The sequence below is a fragment of the Zootoca vivipara genome, chromosome 15 (assembly GCF_965207765.1).
Source record: "Zootoca vivipara chromosome 15, rZooViv2.hap1.1, whole genome shotgun sequence".
Lineage (NCBI taxonomy): Eukaryota > Metazoa > Chordata > Lepidosauria > Squamata > Lacertidae > Zootoca > Zootoca vivipara.
The window spans coordinates 16,043,999-16,066,571 of NC_142598.1; the positions used below are offsets into that span (position 1 = coordinate 16,043,999).

General features: G+C 48.2%; 1 protein-coding gene and 1 long non-coding RNA gene across 5 annotated transcripts in view; both read right to left on the reverse strand.

Annotated features, from left to right (window-relative positions):
* Positions 1–5,691, reverse strand: part of ATN1 (atrophin 1) — a 30,326-nt gene extending 24,635 nt beyond the window's left edge. For 2 of the 4 annotated variants that reach the window (XM_088658781.1, XM_060268680.2), the window contains exon 1: positions 5,551–5,691. The gene's annotated coding sequence lies outside the window, so the exon portion shown is untranslated. Of the gene's footprint in view, positions 1–5,332 lie in introns of all 4 variants that reach the window. The other 2 variants (XM_060268679.2, XM_088658782.1) reach the window with 2 other exon arrangements.
* A 3,673-nt stretch (positions 5,692–9,364) lies between these two features.
* LOC148683388 (uncharacterized) lies at positions 9,365–22,431 on the reverse strand. The gene is made up of 3 exons (XR_015947321.1): positions 22,353–22,431; positions 21,924–21,980; positions 9,365–11,064 (listed from the first exon to the last, which is right to left on the reverse strand). It is a non-coding gene; the product is annotated as an uncharacterized LOC148683388 (long non-coding RNA).
* Positions 22,432–22,573: the final 142 nt, after the last annotated feature.

Here is a 22,573-nt window from a genome sequence, read left to right on the forward strand (position 1 = left end):
CAGACACTAGGACCTTCCCAACCCCACCCCTGTTTTTGCGATCCCCAAAGCAAAATAATAATAATAATAATGTATTATTTATACCCCGCCCTCTGGCCGGGTTCCCCCAGCCACTCTGGGCGGCTTCCAACAAAATATTAAAATACAGAAATCCATCAGACATTAAAAGCTTCCCTGAACAGGGCTGCCTTGAGATGCCTTCTAAAGGTCTGGTAACTGTTGTTCTCTTTGACCTCTGGTGGGAGGGCGTTCCACAGGGTGGGTGCCACTACCGAGAAGGCCCTCTGCCTGGTTCCCTGTAACTTGGCTTCTCGTAGCGAGGGAACTGCCAGAAGGCCCTCGGCGCTGGACCTCAGTGTCCGGGCAGAACGATGGGGGAGGAGACGCTCCTTCAGGTATACTGGACCGAGGCCGTTTAGGGCATCCAAGCAATCCAAGAATCTAAGCAGCAGCAGCAGCAACAACAACAACAACAACAAAAAGTTTCTCAACTTGGTGGGCTCCCATACATGGCTGGTTGGCTGTGTTCTGCTTGGTGGATTGCCAGTTGTGCAGGCCTGATATAAATTAAACTGAAAACCAATGTTATGTTTGGGTCTTTGGAGAAGAAGTGGCTGAACCAAGGGATTCTGGGTCTTTCTGACACCCAGGTTTCTGAGGTTTTTTTGGGGGGGTCCCTTTAGTGAAGGCCCTCGATTCCTGCAATCCATTCTGTGCCCGTCACCCAAGAAATGGACTAATAAAGTATAATGGACACAACTCAAAGAACAGCCTGTCCGACACAGGCTGCAGAAGTCCTGTCAGTTTAACTGGCCCAAACTGGCCACATTCTGACAAGTCATTTTGTACATTCACACAGACACAAATAACTAAGAGCAGCTGCCACGCTTCTGTTTCCCTTCTGGAAGTCTACCATTAAAATGGAGTTTCAAGCACGCTCTATGCAAGCATCCCCAAACTTCGGCCCTCCAGATGTTCTGGACTACAGTTCCCATCTTCCCCAACCACTGGTTCTGTTAGCTAGGGATCATGGGAGTTGTAGGCCAAAACATCTGGAGGGCTGCAGTTTGGGGAATGCCTGCTCTATAGCAGTACAGTAGTAGCCAATGTGGCTTCCTCCACATTCTGTTGGACTCAACTCCCATCAGCCCCAGCCAGCGTGACCAGGGATGATAGGAGTTGTAGTCCATCATCAACTTAGCAATATCACATTTGCCACCCTTGTTCTACGGCAAATCACAGGTTTGTGAAAAGGCAAAACTAAATAAAAGGGACTCTACATCCACAGGAAAACATATTCTCCCTCTCTCAGCTGTGTTCCTTTCCCTGCCTTTTCTTCAAGCTCGGTGACCAATATGAACCTTACCCTGTGTGTTCATATCTTTAGGGGAGAGATTCTGTTCCGATTTCTATTGCCTTATCCTTTCTTAATTTTAAAATGTTTCCTTTAAACTTCTCAAAACATATTTCAGACAAGTTGGGGGTCCCAATTTCCACTCACGCTGCGAAGCTCACGGGTTAAACTTGGGAAAGTAATGAAGTCTGCCTCCCAGGGTTCTTCCCTGAGCACCTTGAAGGAAGGGATTAAATATCATAAATGCAATGAACGAATTAAATAAATAAATAAAATATATCACAACTGTTGTTGTTTTTTCCTTGTCTAATGTATAGGTTGTGTGCCACATTCTTTTTATAATAGTTTTATGAGATCGTTGTTAATTTTAAAAGCTGTGACTTTGAACGTTTCCTTGTGAGATGTCTTGAGGGTTCCACTGGGACTATAAGGCGGGATAAAAATGTTAATAATTCTAAAAATGCCATTATGGTGCTACTTTCCTTCAAAGGGGGGCACATTATTTTACATTTCAGCATCGTAAACGCTGCTCGGCAGCTAGAAGATCTCCTCCCCATTCCTTCCCTAACTATCAGAAGTAAAATGAAAGGAAATGTGGATAAATCCAAGACACACCTTTGGACTGAGAGTCATCACTGAAGTTAACAGGCTGACAGGACATAACATTATTTTTATTTAAAATAAGAAGAAGTTTCACAATGATATTACAATGTGTTTTTCTACCACTGGTCTCAGTTGCGGGGTGAAGAGATAGGCAAATCCAGTGAAATCTATTTCCAATTCAATTTCTGTGGAACCCCTTTTCCACAAAGAAATGGGGTTACTAGAATGCAGTAAGGACCAACCACAAACGTACTGTATATTGTTCTGAAATGGCAAGATAATAATGGCCAAGCCCAATGGCAGCTCAGCCTTCTGCATGGGCATCGGTTAAGCCAGAGGTAGGCAAATTAAGGCTCCATCTTCTCTGGAGCTGTTTACCCCCCACCCCCACCCCCCGGAACAATGCAAAAAGTCCTGATACGGTGGCAAATAAATCCTGATATGGGCCATCGATCTTATACAGATTACACCTGAACTGTCCCATTGGCATAATTATTTGAATATCCACAATACATGGAGTCAGGCCGTTGATCTATTGCATCAAGCCATGAAGCTACTGAGCTCAGTAACACTATCAATGGCTATTTAAGGTCTCTAGATGCTTTACAATGGAGGTGACAGTGACTGAATCTGAGGCCTTGTATATAACAAAGCAATGTTTTGCTTCAAATCCATCACTTCTGCTCGCTAATAGAAACATAGGAAGCTGTCTTGTACAAAGTCAAGCCAACAGTCCATCTAGGTTATTACTGTCTACACTCTGGGATTTGACAGGATTTTTTCCCCCTAGCATTACCTGGAGATTGAAAATACAGTAGGTACTTCTGCATCTCTGCCGCTGAGTCCTTCCCCTAATACAGCCTAGAACAGTGTTTCCCAACCTTGTGCCTCCATATGTTTTGGGACTACAACTCGCATCATCCCTAGCTAGCAAGACCAGTGGTCAGGAATGATGGGAATTGTAGTCTGAAAACAGCTGGAGGCACAAGGTTGGGAAACACTGGCCTTGAAAACATAACAGTGACTCCACTGATAAGACGTTCCCCAGTATTATTAAAAACAAAGCAGATTACGGCCAGGCCAAATGAGGCCCATCTTTTAAAAACTACTACGTAGATATCAAGCGATGCTCATTGTCATCTCTCCACAGAAGCATTCCTGGTAGAGCAATTCAGCCAGGGAAACTATCCAGTGTCAGGAGACAGGGAAAGATGAAATATCCGCTATGTATATCCATGGAGCTCCTGAGTTGGAATGAATCTAGTGAGTCATCTTGCCTAACCCTAAGGTTGCATTCCCACGTATCCAACTGATGGGTATTTTTTTCTTGAAACAACTCCAACCACAGCACCAAAACATCTAGAGAGAGATCTCTCTGGCCATTTCCTGTTTTCCTGTGATTCCTTCCTATTTCCACCATTCCATCCCCACTCCCATGTTCCCTAAAATGATTCCATGACATTACTGCAAGGATGGGATAGCAATAACAACAAGAAGAAGATATAAGGAGGAATAGGGAATAAGGGGAAACCATTTTTCCTAGTGCCCACTAACCCACCCACCCACCCATACATACATACATATACACAATATTTCATACATATATTGTACACACAGAGACATCAGCAAAAGAAAAAGCAGGAGAGAGTAGTGTTAGAAAAAAGCACACCAACTGACAAGATACTATAACTTAGTAGAAGATATGCCTCTCCAAGCCATGGAGGTCAAGACTGGTCCTATTTTGCATGGCATTTGAAGCAGCTCAGGGGACCCAGAATGGGAGAGGGGGAGAGAAAAAGACTCCCAGAGTAGCCCCATAGAAATAATTGGACATGACCAACTCAGACTCATTTATTTCAATGGATTGGAACCTTGACTGTTTTCTGGACTATATGGACTAAGAAAAGTGGGAGGTCTCTTCTTTGCAGTCTTGTGGATGTATCTGTAGAACTGGAGAAGAAACACCTAGAGCAGTAGCTTCCATCTTGCCTACTGATCTAAGTGCTCTCGCTCCCCCCGCCCCCCAGGTACTGAGCCAGGAAGCCTAATGTTCAAATATTGCCTCATCTTGGAATTCACTAGGTAGCCTTAGGCACCTCATCCTTCACCTCCCATCTCCAATTTGAAAAGCAAGAAAAGCGGCCTGCTTTGCTGGGCTGTTGTCTGTGAAGCGCTATAGCACCTCAGAACTGTTAAGTATTATTACAGAGTTGAGAAGGCACCTCCTATCACCGGGCTCTCTCGCTAGGTGGATGACATACTGGGGGTTGGCTCTGGAGAGAAGCAGCATCTCCTTAATGTTCTACTGGATTGCGGCCTTTCAGGGTGCCTGTTCTACGAAACGTGAAACCTTCTTCCAAGAGGAGAGATTGAGAAGTCGTCCTGCTGTCACTTAAAAGACTGAAAAGAAGCCACCTTCCGCGGGAAAGACTACGGCTTGGGAGGTGTTGTGGTCTCGCCTGTCCATCCCAGTCTCCATTCATTTGCACAAATAAGCGAAATGCGCGGTATGGTTTTTACAAGACCCATCTACTCCATGGAGGTTGTGAAGCACCAGACCTTGCCCTTCATAAGAGGCACCCTCCTTGTCACCCCCCACCCACGAGTAGCGCTACTAGACTATAACTCTCCAGAAGGACACACTGGAATGTCAGGCTCCTGGCTCTCTGGCTGGGCTGCAGGAATCTGTTCTAGTGGAGCTTCCAGATATTGGGGGGGGGGGTGTCTCCTATGGCAGAATGCAGCTTGGGTGAAAGGGTAGAATTAAGCTTGGGGGGCAGATGGATGTTCTCTTTGGGGTTCTCCTTGAGGTTCTGCAGCATCAATGGGTTACTCTGCCCGGGGTTCCAGTAGGCGTCTTCTACTGTCAGGCCCCAAGGATCCGGCGTAGGGAGTGGACTTGTTCCACGGGGCTCCACCGTGGAGTTGGCCGGCCCAGCTCTGCTTCGGGGAGGCGTTTCTTAGGGGCTCCCTAAAAGATCTCTTCCGCAGAGCCAGCGCTCATATGGGGGACGGGAGTCGCCAAGAGCCTGGGCAGTGGTGTTTGTTTGTGCGCGCTCGGGTGCCTTTTAAACCACGACCTCCCGGGCGAGGGTGGGTGGGTGGGGGTACATTCTCTCCTGCGCGTGGGGCTCCTGTAGCCCGATCCCTCCTGCTTTCTGACAACCCCCTTCCCTACTTCGCGCCCACCAGCGCCTCCTCCTCCTCCTCCCTGCAACCATCCTCCTCTACAGAGAGAGAATGAGAAGAGATGGCCAGGCGCCCGCCAGACCGCTCGCCCGCCGTCCCACCTCCCTCGCCCCAGAACGCACGATCGGTGTAGAATGGATGCCGAGCAGATGAGAGAGACGGGGCTCCCGGGTTCCTCGCACTTACCGGGCTCCGGCAGTGAGGTCGAATGAAGGGGGGAACGAAGGAGAAGGAGGCGCAGGAGAGGCTCGGAGAGCCAGCTGTAGCAGCGGCGGCGGCAGCTGCACAACTCCGTCTTCCCCTCCCTCCCTCCTCCTTCCTCTTCCTTTTTCTCCCCGGGACTTCAAAGATGGGGGAGCGGGAAAACAGGATGCCCCCCCCACCCCCCACCCCGCGCGCCGTACCTCCAGCCTCCGAGTGGCGTCTGTCGGCGGCGCCCCCCCCCCCCCGCCTCCGGGTTCAGGCGCCGCCGCCCGTGCCTGCGCGCTCGCCCATCGCAGCGCCCGCCCGCCGCCTGCCGCCTTGGCCACCTCCCATTTCTGAAGAACCCAGTACGCACAAGCAGCCCCCTCCCCCCTCTCCCCTCTCCCCCACCCCTCTCTTTCCAACAACACCCTCTCCCTCTCCGCGCAAGAGCGCATCGATTGCACCCGCCGCTCGCCAGCAGGGGAAAAAAAGCTGTTTGCGCCTTAAAGCAAAACGATGGCGAGGGCGCAGGAGTCGGGACATGTTATATAACGCTTTTTAAAAGGCGAGGCGGTGGGGCTGGAGGGGGAAGGGGTTTGTGTGAGCAAAGGCGAGATCGCGGGAGAGAAATGGAGGCGGACGGGTGAAGGGGGACTGGGTGATGGGGTGCCCAAGGATACGAGGCCTCCTCTCAGGCCTTCGCTCCCCATTGCGCGCAGTGTTGACCGACACAGGGGTGCCAACTTGGGGGGGAAAAAGATTTTTTTTGGGGGGGGACTCAGGTAAGTCCCGCCCCACACAATCGATCACATGACACGGCGCGCGCACACTATTTGGATGGCAATAGCCATCAACTTTGGGGGGGGCAGCCCCCTTCAATATTTTATTGGGGTTGGGTGAAGGTACCTCGGCCCCTATGGACCCACACGTTTTTGGCGCTGCATACTGTGCCAGAGTGGGTGGGTGTCGCATTGAGGCTACCCATCTCCGTGAAAGTTTCATTGGGGAGGAATTCCCACTGGGCAGCAGAGCGTCTGCTGCCAAGGCTCTGCAAGATGTCTATATAGGATCGGGGCTGCGTAAAGCTCGCGAGCGGCACCTTTCCGCTTTTCACGGACGGCTCCACCTCTCTCTTCCTTCCAGAGCACACCGTACGTGCAAATTTGGGAGGATGGGGGTGTAGTGGTGGTTTCAAGGGAGACCCCTTAAAATGAGAACGAGGAGGGAGTTCGGAAGAGAACGACAAAATGGGGAAGAATATTAATCTGTCTCCGGCTACAGACGTTCCGAAATGGCTGTGGTTAGAGTTGAGGTCCTCCTGGCTGCCTCCCCCTCCTTCCCAAGCCCCCTGCCCCCAACGCTCCCCCCCTCCTTTCTCTTCCCAGCTTTCCTGCCATTTCTCCTCCCCTCTCAATCCCCAGTACAAAGGAATGGGAGATGCCTGGAGCTTTTTTTGGCAAGGCAAGACTCAGGAGCAACAGAATCTAGGAGGCGGGGGAAAGGAAGGAAGAGACGGCTCGGATCCCGTAGGAACTGGATTCCGAGCAAACAGTGTGCTCTAGGAAAAGGCAAGGACGAGGGAAGGAGCCTCTGTAGAAGTAGTGGTGGCTGGCACCACGGAGGAGGTGGGCACGCAGCGTGAGGTGTAATAAACTGAGCCAATTCAAGGATGCATTCAGACGTGCCACTAGTGCCTCTGATCCCCACCCTAAGATTTGACAGTTCTTGTCATCTTGTTAAAGCATTTTGGACATTTGAGGTTGCCAGCTATGGGAGCTTACTGTTTTGCTGTCCTGGGTGAAAATTAAATTGAATCACTTCTTTCTCAAAGAGCTTTCAGGAGTGCGGCCCTTTTTCCACGCAACCAAATGGAGCCTGAAGGAAAAGGGCTGCAACCAGCAAGACCTTTGGGTGGGGGGGAGCACAACCATCCCCTCTTGGGACAACAGGGACACTGGTAGGGAGGAATTGCGCTTTCCTTCAAATATTTACCCAATTGCACTCTTAGGGACTCCACTCTGGATTTGTGTGGGGTTAAGCCAGGCTTCCTCTACCTCGGCCCTCCAGATGTTTTGGGCCTACAACTCCCATGATCCCTAGCTAGCAGAACCAGTGGTAAGGGATGATGGGAATTGTAGTCTCAAAACATCTGGAGGGCCGAGGTTGATGAAGCCCGTCATTGAGCATTGGACCCACTATTGGTCTTGTCTGCTAAATCCACCAGAGCCTGTCTTTGCATGCAAGGGAAGGGTTTGAGATCCATCAGCTAACCTCACCTGGTTTAGCTGGCCAGTTGAAGTTGTTTTCCGGGGTGTGGCCACTGTTGCATGCTGACAGCTCCTAGGAGCCACAGGTGCAGGGCCGTCTTAAGCGTATCTGGCGCCCTGGCACGCAGATCCCTCTGACGCCCCCCGCCCCGTTTTCCAGCGCGGCTGTCTGTCTGGCGGGCGCCGCGCGCAGCATGGCTGCCACAGGCACAACAGCGCGGCGCCCCCCTGGTGGCCCGCATTGCGCCACCCAGCCTTGCCTTAGAGCCGGCCCTGCACAGGTGAGAGCTGAGTGCAGGGTGGGACCAAAGGTGGACAAACAAACAACCAGGAAGAGCACAGTGTGTCCTCCATCAGAGGTACTACCCCTCCCCTAACACACAACTCCCATTATCCCTAATCAACGAACATGCCAGCAGAGGCTAATGGGAGTTGTCGTCCAACAAAATCTGGATGGCCACATGCTGGCAACCCCAGATCTAAATAAGAAATAATAATAATTGTTGTTGTTGTTTAGTCGTGTCCGACTCTTCGTGACCCCATGGACCAGAGCACGCCAGGCACTCCTGTCTTCCACTGCCTCCCGCAGTTTGGTCAAACTCATGTTGGTGGCTTCGAGAACACTGTCCAACCATCTCGTCCTCTGTCGTCCCCCTCTCCTAGTGCCCTCCATCTTTCCCAACATCAGGGTCTTTTCCAGGGAGTCTTCTCTTCTCATGAGGTGGCCAAAGTATTGGAGCCTCAGCTTCACGATCTGTCCTTCCAGAGAGCACTCAGGGCTGATTTCCTTAAGAATGGATAGGTTTGATCTTCTTGCAGTCCATGGGACTCTCAAGAGTCTCCTCCAGCACCATAATTCAAAAGCATCAATTCTTCGGCGATCAGCCGTCTTTATGGTCCAGCTCTCACTTCCATACATCACTACTGGGAAAACCATAGCTTTAACTATACGGACCTTTGTCGGCAAGGTGATGTCTCTGCTTTTTAAGATGCTGTCTAGGTTTGTCATTGCTTTTCTCCCAAGAAGCAGGCGTCTTTTAATTTCGTGACTGCTGTCACCATCTGCAGTGATCATGGAACCCAAGAAAGTAAAATCTCTCACTGCCTCAATTTCTTTTCTTTTTTAAAAAATAATTTTTATTGAATTTTTATACAAACAAGACAAACGAAACATACAATATAAATTCTGTCCCTTCAAATACCCCCCACCCACGAGTCCACCTCTGCCACCAGTGACACCCGCCGGTGTTGAGAATCAAAGGGGTCCATTATAAGGCTGGGTTTGACCTCCCCCTCCCCCCTCCCCCCTCATCCCCCCCCTGCCACTGAGAGGACAGGGACGGAGGGGTTCTGTGGGTTGGTTTCCCGTCAGCTGCTCCTTTAAACACAATACACATAAAAATTACAACCAAAAAGAAAAAAGAAAAAGAAAAAACAAATAAAAATTTAAAAATTCCCCATTCTAATTTTCTTCACATTATAATTATGACTTCCTCAGATCTCATCTTCCTGGTTTTCCTAACTTCTCTAATTAATTATGGCGGGTTTTCTATTCCAGTTCCAAATCTTATCCTTATAATATTGACTTATTCCTCCTCCTCCTTCATGCTGCCCCCCCACAAGTCCCCTCCTGCCACAAGAGGAACCTGCAAGGCGCAGCACTTCAAAGGTTCCATTTTTGTGTCTGGGCTTCCCTCCACCCCCCCTCTCCACCCCCCAGAGCACCCTCTGCCACCAGGCGCTTCTGAGCAAAGAGAGGGGGGAAGGCGGCCCTCCATCCAGACACTTATCTAAACATAAACATGTTAATGCAAATCCAAAAATTGTTTCCCAAGCCATTCTTCTACCCCCCTCCAGAAAGCTAAATTTTTATATCTATTCACTCTCCTTTCTCCTCCCACTGTCCCTTCCCCCCCTTGAATCAGCAGTCCTTTATCAAGCCAAGATTTCAGAAACCGTTAATCAATCACCAAAATGCTTTTTAACTAAAAATTTTTACCCCACACCCATTCTTTCCCATTTCCCTATCCAGGCCTCTGTTCCCCCCTCCTTCTGCTTTTCGTTTCCCTCAATCGCCCATGCCCAATTTTTAGTCCCTCCAAGAGCCTTCTTTTCTTCAGTCTTTAAATCATTTTGTTGTTCTTAACAGCTGTCTTTTTCCTTTTCAAGTCCTTGTTGTTCTTTCTCCAGGTCACTTTTTTTTATATAATCCACCTCAGTTTTTGCAAAGTCCACTTCTTGTTCATTACTCTCAGGTAAACTTTCCACATTGTCCTCTAAGTCCTGATCTTGAACCAAAGTCTCTGAACATGTTGAGCTGGAGTATTGCAGTGTCCTGTGAATGTCCTTCAAAATCTCTAGATAGTTCAGAACTGTCTCTTGGAAGCTTGGTGAATACATTGTTTTCATTCCTTCTAACCACAGACTGGCAGAAGATTAGGAGGCAGAGCACACTGGAAATTTCCATTTACTCACGCTTTCCTCCATCTTGCCTGTTCTTTGCATTGTCTTTAACTTTCAACAATAGGTCCTCTCTTAATTCCAAATACTTCTCTTTTAATATGATCTTGCAGCCAATTAAACTTTCAACAATTTTTTATAAATTTCCTCGTCTTTTAACAATTTTGACAGCTTTGACAGCTGTCAAATGAATTCTTCCCTTTATACAATTACTGTTCCTCGGGGGGTAGCGGCACCGGGATTTGTAAAGGGATACAAAGTCTCTGTTTCTTTCAGGTACTAAAAACAAAGTGTCTTTTTTGGCTTTGGAATGTTTAATGCGCCTCTTAATTGACCATTAGGAAGAGATTGACTCCCGTTTTTGGATCTCTCCTATTTTCCCCGATTGTTAATTTTAGAATCCACAAGTCCAAATGAAGATTCAACTTACTTTGTAGAAATCCTTTCTTTTCTTGGGAGAATCTGCCGCTGCCCGGTAGAAGACTCGGGGCTTCGCAATTACGGAGGCAACGATGTCGTCCAAAATGGCTCCCGCGACTCCACTCCGCTGGCTCTCGGAGACTCTACTGGGTCTCCGGGCAGCGGAGGAATCGCCAAAAACGGAGCCTGCCGGACTTTCAGCCCTCGGGACGCTCTACCCGAGGTTCTCACGGGGAATCCGCGCGCCCCGTGGAATTCCCCCCCCTCCGCGACTGCGGAGCTCGCAGTCCCTGCGTCTTCTTTCTCCGGCGCGGCAGACCGGAAGTCTCACTGCCTCCATTTCTTCCCCTTCTATTTGCCGGGAGGTGATGGGACCAGTGGCCATGATCTTGGTTTTTTTGATGTTGAGCTTCAGACCATATTTTGTGTTCTCCTCTTTCACCCTCATTAAAAGGTTCTTTAATTCCTCCTCACTTTCTGCCATCAAGGTTGTGTCATCTGCATATCTAAGGTTGTTGATATTTCTTCCGGCAATCTTAATTCCGGCTTGGGATTTATCTAGTACAGCCTTTCGCATGATGAATTCTGCATATAAGTTAAATAAGCAGAGAGAGACAATGAAGAAGAAGAAGAAGAAGAAGAAGAAGAAGAAGAAGAAGAAGAAGAAGAAGAAGAAGAAGAAGAAGAAGTTTAATTTTGCTTAATTTTAGAATGGTACAAAATACACAGGTGTTATGCCACTCATCTCTACCAAAGTTGCATGGCGGCAGGTCCAAGAGGTAGCCATGAAACTCATTCAGTCATATTCTACCTGGTAGTCACACAAAAAGTGATAACAGGGAGAAAGTCAGCATTTCTCCAGGAACTGCATGTTAATGTAGTACAGTGGTGCCTCACTAGACGAATTTAATTCGTTCCATGGGTCTATTCTTATAATGAAAAAGCGAATCCCATAGGAATGCATTGAATTATTTTTTTTTTTAAAAAAATTGCCCATAGGAACGCATTAATTGAATTTCAATGCATTCCTATGGGAAACCGCGATTCACTAGACGAATTTTTCGTAAAACGAATTCGTCTAGCGAGGCAACCTCCGCTAGAAAAATCCTTTCTTTAAGGGAAAATTTCGTCTTGCAGGGTGTTCGTTAAGCGAGGCACCACTGTATTCCGATAACAAAAGCACTTCCTGGAGGGAAAATGTCAGGCACTCCCACCCCCAAAATACACATGAATAACTATTTCACATTTATTGTTCAGGAAAAAAGAGACATGGAAAAAGCCTAAGAAATCATGGAGAAGATGCAACTTTTCTAGGCAGGACACAAACAAAACGGACTGGTTGAAGGAAAGTCACAAGATTGTAAGTCATCGTAAGAGCCAATGAAGGAAGATTTAAAATCCCTGGGGCCTAGGAAACAATGAACCTTGGAATATTATTATTTGATTTCTTTGTCACCCAATTTCAAAATGTTTCTAGGCAACTGGCACACACAATTAAAAGCAACCATTAAGTTTAATACCCACACACAGCCATTAGCTGGCATTTAGTGGGCCAGGAACCACTTTTGAGTTGGAGCCTGATCCATAGCTGCCAAGTTATCCCTTTTTTACAGGGATTTTCCCTTATGCTGAATAGGCTTCCTCGCGAGAAAAGGGAAAACTTGGCAGCTATGGCCGGATCTAAGCTTGGTTGCTACAAGAGCACTACCACATGCACAAAATAACCAGTTTTAAAATAAGAGGTAAAGGTAAAGGGGCCCCTGACCATTAGGTCCAGTCATGACCGACTCTGGGATTGTGATGTTCATCTCACGTTATTGGCCGAGGGAGCCAGCGTACAGCTTCCAGATCATGTGGCCAGCATGACAAAGCCGCTTCTGGTGAACCAGAGCAGCACACGGAAATGCTGTTTACCTTCCCGCTGGAGCCGTACCTATTTATCTACTTGCACTTTGAAGTGCTTTTGAACTGCTAGGTTGGCAGGAGCTGGGACCGAGCAATGGGAGCTCACCCCGTCGTGGGGATTCAAACCGCCGACCTTCTGATCGGCAAGCCCTAGGCTCTGTGGTTTAACCCACAGAAGTGGGTCCCAATTGCATCTTTTGGCTAAAGATGACTTCCAGACTGATGACTGACTGACTGACTAAATAAATAAATAAATAAATAATGTCACTTCCATTTGCTATATAGTTAAGTCAGGTCTGCAAATGTAGCCGATGGGAGATCTTTTTGAATTCTCCCTTACATTAAAGGCTCCCTGAAAGTTGAAACAGCAGGAAACAGGCTAGACTAGAAACATTCACCTTATACATTAGAAGCTCCCTGAAAGTTAGAACAGCGGGAAACAGGCTAGACTAGAAACGTTCAACTCATTTGCCAAGTTATTTTACTCACAAGGTGGCTTGTTTGGCTTTTAAAAAAAACAATTAAATCATGCCACTGAACTAAAAATGGCATTTCCCATCTGCAGTCTGAAGTGGGACAGTTAACCTCAGGATTCTTACACCTCATTCTGTTCCTTGTATAGGCCAAACCTGAATCTGTCCCTCCAAAAGGTATGGGATTTTCTAATCCAGGGGAGGGGAAGCAGTGACCTGCCATATGTTGTTGGACTACAACTCCCATCATGCTTGTCCACTGGCTGATGGGAGTTGGAGTCCAACAACATTTTATATTGTGATTTTATGCCCCGAGAACCATGGGTAGAGGGCAGTATGCAAATTTAATAAAAATAATAATATTTGGATAAGTCACAGGTTCCCCATCACCCTTCCCAGGGGCGTAGGAAGATATGGCCGGTGGGGGTGGGGCGCCCCGAGCAGCGTGACCCCAGGGGCACAATCGCGGCTGCCCGCCCCGCCCCCAAAATACATGCCCCACCCCTAAAATGCATGTGCCACCCCCCAGAACGCGTGCCATGTCCCTGGGGGCAGCGTGCCTGCTCTCCGCCCCTGGTGACGGAGCATGAAGCTCTGCCGCTGACCCTTCCACACATTACACAAAGGTAGAGTGGCAGGCCGATATGGTTGAATTCTGACTTGCGCCATTTCAAAATAAAGGTGACTGGGCCGTATTTTGAAACCTTCCCTGTATAAAGATTTCCCTGCATATAGTACGTAGTACCCAAACAGAAAATATATGCAGGGAAATTACTAACCTGATGGTGCATTCAAAATCATAACCCCCCCCCCACCTTCACTCGGAAATACCACATTTTTCCATGTACAGTATAAGATTAGGGTTTTCCCCTAAAAAATAATGTCCAAAATTTGGGGGTGTCTTATAGACCGAAAAATACGGCAATTCAGAATTCTGCCACCTCAGCTTGCCACGTCCTTCAGCTGCTTAGAATCATAGAACTGTAGATTTGGAAGGGACCACGAGGGTCATCCAGCTCAACCCCCTGCAATGTAGGAATATTTTGCCTGAAATGGGGCTCAAATCCACGCCCCTGAAGTTAAGAGCCTTATGGGAGTCCCTGCAGTGTGGCTTCTACATATGCTGCTTACATAGGTCTGAGGGGTATCCATACATGAACTCCACATGTGCTGAGAGGGCTGTACAGGTTAGTCCCACCCGACTGCTGCCACACCTGCTGTCCAGGTGTTTACTAGGTATGAGAAGAAGAGATATGATAGCCATCTCCAAACATCTGAAGAGCTGTCACATGGAAGATGGAGCAAGCTTGTTTTCTCCTGCTCTGGCTTCAGGTTACAAGAAAGGAAATTCCAGGTAAACATTGGGCAGAACTTTCTGACAGTAGGAGCTGTTTGGCAGTGGAACGGTCCCCCTTGGGAGCTCATGGACTTGGAGGGTGGACGGCCATCTGTCATGGATGCTTTAGCTGAGATTCCTGCATTGCAAGGGGGTTGGACTAGATGATTCCTGGGGTCCCTTCCACCTCTATGATTCTATATGCACTCAGTAACCCTCTTGTGGAGGTGCTTTATTCACACACATCCATATGCACATAAGGGCATTTCACATGGCTAGAAGGCAGGAATGGCTGGCAGTTGGGAGTGGGGCCAGGGGCGTCTTGTCCATAGAGGCAAGTGGTGCGGGGCGCTGGGGCGCCAAGTTATGGAGGGCACCAGGGAAGAGGCGGAGGCTGGACACAGCACCTCGCGGCACCAGCTCGCTGCCCTCGCCTGCCTCCACCATGCTGCTGCAGCGCCGCACCCAGAGCCTCCACTTGCCATGGCCACTGCAGCACAGGTGCCAGGGAAGAGGCAGAGGCTGGGCTGGGCTGGGCTGGGCGTGGCGCCTCCCAGCATCAGCTCGCTGCCCTTGCCCGCCTCTGCCATGCCGCGCCGAAGCAGCACCGCGCCCGGAGCCTCCACCTCTTCCCCGCCGGAGGAGCCGCCCTCCAGCCACTGCCCGCCTCCTCCACCCACACAAAGCTGCCAACAGTGCCGTAAAAAGGTCAGCAACTCTGGGAAAGGGGGGGGGCGCTGGAGGGATCTTTGCACCATGGCGCCGGATATACTTAAGACGGCCCTGAGTGGGGCTAGTCCATGTGGCTTCCTTACAGTCATCTGGCTCTGGAGCCACATGAGCACTGTACACATAAAGCGGTTTCATGCTACATCAACAGGCATGGCTTCCTTGCAAAGAATCCTGGGAACTGTAGTTTGTTAAGGGGCTGAGTTGTTGGGAGACTCCAATTTCTCTCACAGAGCTACAGCTCTCAAAAGTGATTTGTCAGTCCCTCTTCCCAATGAATTCTGGGAATTGTAGCCCTGTGAGGAGAATAGAGGATGTTGATTATACCTGAAAACAATTTTTAAAAACCTCACATATTTTGCCATAAATCATGTCGGAATTCTCACTGTTTTTTTTTATGGTTGATTATTTTAATATACTGTACTTTGCATACATCACATTCATAATTTTCATTTCGTTATGTTCCGAGTACTGCATTAATGTTGAAAGTGCTTTATGGTATTTATTTCATTTCTACAACAGCCTTAGGTGATAGATTATTAATATCCCAATTTTACAAATGAAAGTCGAGATTGCCCCCCTCAGTCTAAGGCCAATACTCTGCCAACTACACCACTTTTCACAGCACGTGGTTAAGCCACTAAAATGCTTCACTTGATGTGACCATGACTAATCACATACTTCGTGGTTGAAATTCTAGCTTCTGAAATACTTAGAAATGAACAGACTGTGAAGTAATGAAATGCAGATTGCAAAACTCTGGGCCGAGATGAGACTTCTGATCAGAAATCGCATTACACGTTTGTGAAAGTCACTGCGCAGGAACACTGTGTTCGTACAGTTGCTTTGCAATAAAAATGGGAAACATCGCAAATCAAATCTTTGTCTTAACTTGCCATGGGTGCTACAAGGAGAGTCGGATAACAACGTTTAGCAAGTCTATATCCCTGTGGACTGGTGTTCTAAGTGCTTCTCATGTGTTTCTATTAAACCTTACAACAGCCCTGTGAAGTAGGTCAGTATTCTTCTCATCCCTGTATTTTAGATGAAACAGAGATACCGACTTCAAAGTTTACAACAAGACATTTGGACTGCCCAGTTTATAGGACATTTACACCATGCGTCACAACGAACAATAAACCACATAATTTAATGGAATTTACTCCTAGTCCTGAGTAAATGCTTTGGGAACTATAGCCTTAGCCACTCTGCTATGCTAGTTCTATGTGAGCCAACCCGGTTTTTAGATGGAGGTCATATAATACTGTAATAGCACCAGTTGCCAGTGCTTTTTTTCGGGGGCGGGGGGGAATGCAGGGGTACGCATACCCCTAAACATTTTGTGCATCTAAGTTTTGCCTCATTGAGGGGCAGTATTTCAATATGAGTAGGAAAATGAGAGTACCCCTAAACATTTTTTTTTGGGGGGGGGAAGCACTGCCGGTTGTCATTTTGAGTGCTCGTGTACATTTCCTCAGTGTTTATGCTTCATATTCATATAGCGCTTTCCAACACTCAAAGCACATCACAGTTGTGATCCACAGCAAACCTATAAGACAAGTCAATATTACCATTCGCCATATTGCAGGTAGGGAAACTGAGGCTGAGAGAAAACCGTTTGTGTTTCTAGTGCCAGTGGGTTGGGGAGGAGCCCAAAACAACAGTGGTTGCTTGCCTAAGATTCCCTTATGGGTTTATGGCTGAGGCTTGAGTGGGAACTTCCCAAGTCGTAACTCATATGCATGCAGCCTGGTTCAACGCATGGTTACTACAGTACTCAAAACTAAGCCGCCCTTTCAGCTACGCTCTGCTCCCAAGATGGCACACATGCCTCAGCATGTTTGCTAGTCCCACTGAGTTCAACGCCACTTGCACATCACCATGTGGCACAAACTGTCAACTGATGTGTCAGCAGCTGAGCCAAATCTCTCCCTCACTCCAGTACGGTAGCTGATAAGCAGCATCCGTGTGGTTTGGGGTGCAAAAGGTTCTGGGGTGCATAGAGCAAAATCCTAGTGGTCAAGGTCCCTTCACTCACCATAAAATATTTGAGGGGGTTCCCATTCAAATGGTGTGTGCATAGGGGCCAACTCTTAGGCGCTGAGGTCCCTTTGCTCCTCGTAAAATATTTGAGGGGGCTGCCCCCACCCCACCCCAAAATTGATGGGCATTTCCATTCAAATGGTGTGCACCACAACCAGTGATTGATTGTGCAGGATGGGGCATCCCCCCATTTTTATTTTTTTACTCAAGTTGGGCACCCCAGTTGGGCTGTCTGTTTCTCTAGTTGTGGGTGAGAGTAAGCCAGAGAGAGAGAACTATGGGCCCCCTGCTCAGAGCAGTGTTTCAAGCCCCCCTGGTCGTGGGGTGAGCCAGGCCCAGCCTTGCTTTTTCGGGGGGAAGTGTGCCCCCTACTGAACCCTCTGCGCCATTGCCTGCGGCGCGGCGCGCGCTCTTTCCGCGCCTTGCCAAACCCCCGCTCGCGCTCGCCGGCGTAACTCTTCTTCTTCCCGCGGATGCGGGTCAGGACTCCACGCCCGGTCTTTGCTTTCGCCGGCCTGCAACTAATCAACATGCAGAGCCTTGCCTGAAGGATTACACAAACCGCACACACTTCAATTGCTCCCTCCTTCTCTCTCTCTCTCTCTTTCTCTCCCCCCCCCCAACTTCGCCTCTCTCCATCTTCCCCTCCTGGAGCCTGTCCCAACCCCCCCCCCGCCGCCTTTTTCCCAGTTACCAGGCAACGGCACAAAGGGAGAGAACTAGTGCGGAGGCCAAGAGAGGGCCCTGAGCCCTTTGCAAGAATGGAGGGGAATGCGAGGCAACCCAATCAGAGCCTCTGTACCTGGGAAGCAAGCGAGGCATAATGGAGAGCCAGAGCCATTGAAAGGCGGAGGGGGAGGCGGCGGGAGGGGGAGGCCGGCAGGGAAAGAGGAACACACAGCGATCATGTTCTACAAAGGGCAGGCAGGGCAAGGGACCGAAATGCAGGAGAAAAAATAACGAGGAAGCAAGCATCCGCCTCCTCCTCCTCCAACTGGGGTGAAGATAACAAATGTGACATTCAAGGCGCGGGCCGGGCTTATGGAAAGATGGCTGGCAGTGCAATTGAGGTTCCCTTCATTCTTTTCTTCCTTTTTCGCCTTGGAACAAGCCTTAAAATTGCCACATGGAATTTATCTACAGCTCTGCCCCCCCCCAAAAAAAACGGAAAGGGAGGAGATTTCCAGAAGAAGAAAAACCGTTTAGCTATAGTCATGGTACAACGTTATTGAGTAGCTACAAGGGCATCTAAGTATGTGCAGAGCGCTTTTACCTTGCCACGGAGCAATTACAGCAGGTTTGACGATACCCTGAGAACCAAGAAGCAGGCCTCCTTCCCAGGCTGATGGCAGGGATCCTGTGCAGTCCTGAGCTGCGACATCACCCTCTTTTTAAACATAATACTGTTGCCTCTTCCCTTGGCAGCTTTCTGGGAACACAGACTCAATAAATATAACTGAAGTGTTATAGCTTACGGTTTGTATCCCCCATTCTACCACTAAACCTTATCTTGGTCAGGGGAAGGAGGGCTTTAGCTCGATGTTGGAGAGCATTAGAAGCTCCCAGGTTCAATCCTTGGCATCACCAGTTAGGGCAGGCATCCCCAAACTTCGGCCCTCCAGATGTTTTGGACTGCAATTCCCATTTCCCCCAACCACTGGTCCTGTTAGTTAGGGATCATGGGAGTTGTAGGCCAAAACATTTGGAGGGCCGCAGTTTGGGGATTGCCTGAGTTAGGGTTAGGATTGGACCTTACCTGAAGCCCTGGAGTAGCACTCTGTAAGGCAGTGTAAACAATAATGGCACAATGCAGTTTTCCTCTCTTCCTATGCAGTAACTTGCCTTAAACCCACTCAACATAATATATAACATTGCATATAGCTGTGATTTTTTAAATGTCCGTTGATGCATTTTTCTTCCAAGCTCTGGATCTCGGGGTCTGTTCTCTTCCAGGCCTGTGCCAGCCACAGGTTATGAATGCACATGTGAATGTAAGAGGAAGGAAAAAGTTGTAGCGTGTCCACCGCCTTGTTCTGGTCAATGAGGCCAATCGAAATGCTCTTCCTGCACTTTAAAGCAGGAATCTCTCTTACGGGCACAATCCTCCAGGAAATTTTCCTTTGCAAGACCTATTGAAATTAATGGGAGCCCACATTTCAATGGACCCTGTGCAGGGAAATTTCCTGGCTGATAGGAGTGCCTCTCTCTTAGTATGAAGGTCTGTTCCGGATGATAAGCAACCCATACCACTACCATTCATATTAATCACAATCCAGCTCCAAGTATAATATCCCTTCCACATAAGAGCACGAGAATACGGTAGCTCTGTTGGAGCAGACCAAAGGTCCATCTAGTTCAGGGGTAGGCAACCTAAGGCCCGGGGGGCCGAATCTGGCCCAATCGCCATCTCAATCAGGCCCGTGGACGGTCCAGGAATCAGCATGTTTTTACATGAGTAGAATGTGTGCTTTTATTTGAAATGCATCTCTGGGTTATTTGTGGGGCATAGGAATTCGTTCATATGTTTTTTCGAAATATAGTCCGGCCCACCACATGGTCTGAGGGACGGTGGACCAGCCCATGGCTGAAAAAGGTTGCTGACCCCTAATCTAGTTTCTCAAAATGGCTAACCAGATGTCTATGGGATGCCTCCAAGCAGACTTGAGTGCGGCATCGATCTCCCCACTGATGTTCTCCAGCAAGTGGCATTCAGAGGCATACTGTCTCTGACCGTGGAGGTGGAACAGAGGCATCACAGATAGCAGGACCTGATAATTTTATCCCCTCTGCAAGTCCATGCTCTCAAGGTGTGTTGGGGTGTGCATGAGAGAACAGTTGCTACTTAGGTAATCTCTCTCTCTATATAAATGTGAACAGGCCATTTCCGTTAGTATCCACTTTTCACCAAAACCGCTTGACCGATTGAGTTCAAATTTTGACACAATGCAGCATGCGAAAATGAGATCAAGCCCATACTGTTTGGGTAGACAGATGTCGCACCTGGGCCAGGTAAAATCCCCAAAACCACGTGCTCCAGAACTCACAAATCAGACGGAAGCACATGCTGGGGAAAGAACCAGGTTGCAAACCAGTGCCCTCTAGCGGTGGCTACACTGGTACTGCACCTATAGAACCTTCCCTCTCAACAACACCTTGGCTGCCGTTTACATACTAGGCCGAAGCCTTTACAGGCTAGGCCGAAATGAGGTACTGACTCACCTGGGTGGAAGTGGGGGGGCCAGGGGACGGGATAGGTCAGGACACGGTTGGGACCATTCACAGGGATGAGCCGGGGGTGGGGAGGAAGAGGGGACGTGATATGTCATGGGTCAGGACAGGGTGGGGGGGAATCACAGGGATAGGCCGGGGGTTGGGGGAGGAGGGGGCGGGATACATTATGGATTGGCACAGGGTGGGAGCAGTCACAGGGATTAGCCACAGCAACGCGTGGCAGGGCCAGCTAGTAACCTAATAAAAGTTTTTAAAATGATAGACGTAGACAGAGAGGAAGTTGGGTATTTTGTGACCAGTGACATCACAGAAGCTATTCATTGGTTGCCCGTAACATTTGCGTGCACACATCTCTGTGTAGTGATTGGAGCAGTGGTTCTCACACTTTTTTCTCTGGGCTACACTTTCAGAATAAAAATTTGCTTGTGCCACACCACATTTTTTGTACAGAAGAAAAGCACTGGAAAACAGAAGGAAACTGAGCAATGCTCACTTTATAACATAGAACACAACTATCATCATGGGACATCCAGAAAGTATAAAGCAATGCTTTACATAAGAATACATAAGAACATGAATCATTCCCAAAATATAATGATAAACTGGTCACTTACATATGCACCTTAAGTATGTATACAAACTCAATAAGAAGTGTGAGCTCGTTTTTGCCAGGTAGCCTCAATTACTTTAAAGGTAAAGGGACCCCTGACCATTAGGTCCAGTCGTGACCGACTCTGGGGTTGCGGCGCTCATCTCACTTTACTGGCTGAGGGAGCCAGCGTACAGCTTCCAGGTCATGTGGCCAGCATGACAAAGCCGCTTCTGTCTGGCGAACCAGAGCAGCGCACGGAAACGCCATTTACCTTCCCGCTGTAAAAAGGTAAAGGGACCCCTGACCATTAGGTCCAATCGTGACCGACTCTGGGGTTGCGCGCTCATCTCGCATTATTGGCCAAGGGAGTAGCAATACTTATTTATCTACTTGCACTTTGACGTGCTTTCGAACTGCTAGGTTGGCAGGAGCTGGGACCAAGCAACGGGAGCTCACCCCGTTGTGGGGATTTGAACTGCCGACCTTCTGATCGGCAAGCCCTAGGCTCTGTGGTTTAACCCACAGCACCACCCGCATCCCTTTCAATTACTGTATAGGAGGTCTAATTTGAGACAAACTCTCATCTCATCATCAGAGCAAAGAAGCTTTTCTGATTTCTGATCTTTCATCTTTCATAGAATCATAGAATTGTAGAGTTGAAAATGTTCCTGGGGGTCATCTAGTCCAGCCCCCTGCAATGCAGGAATATGCAGCTGCCCCAAATGGGGATTGATTTGTCAAGCGTTGAAAGTCCCTGTTCACAACAATGTGTCATGGAGAACTGTAGCCAATGCTTTCAAAGAGAGGCGTGGATACTGTTTCTGGTTGTTTATCCAACAAAAAATATTTTGAAACTATATTACGCTAAAATGTTTAAATGTGGGTTTTTTTTAGTGTCCTTGAATCTTCTCACCACACTTGCCATTCTCTAAAGCCACACCCTTTGAGAACTACAGGGTTAGTGTTGGACTAGGACCTGGGAGTGGCTGGGGAAACCCAGCCAGATGGGTGGGGAATGCATATTATTATTATTATTATTATTATTATTATTATTATTATTATTATTATATCCCCACTTGGCCATGAAGCTCACTGGGTGATCTTGGGCTAGACACTGCCCCTCAGCCAAACCTACCTTGCACAATTGCTGTAGAGATTAACTGAACTCTTTCTCCAAGGTGAAATGTGGGATCTAAAAGCAATGAAATTATTATCGTTGTTGTTGTCGTTGTCATCATCACCCCACACATCAATTACAAAAGCAATGTGCTGTGTTGGCTACGGTGTGAAAACATGGTTGTGCAAGTGACATAAGCAACTACATATATTTTTTTTTAAGTGGATAAAATTACTTCTAGCCATCAGCTTCCTTAGCAATGGTAGCTCCTCGAAACACAGAAAGCAAAACTACAGAAGTCACCTGTTTGAACAGGGAGTTGTACTAAAATAGAGACGGTAGACCCATCTGTTGCTGTCAAGGCTAACCCGATACATTCTGATGTTTGAGGCAGGCTATCCAAGTGGCACTCTGCTCCGCAGTCAAAAAGGAATTGGAATAACTCACAAGTTGCTGCCTTTAAACAACATCCACAATTTGTCACAGATTTTGTGAGGCAGTCACCTCACAGCACTTTGTGGTTGCCTTTTCTCCCATGTTAAGCCCTTGTCAGCAACCTGTTTGTACACCTAGCAACCAATTACATCTCACGGTGAAGAAAGCCTGACATGTTTAACAGGTCAGCAAGCACAGGGTCAAGACTGAATGCTTGTGGAAAAGCAAATATT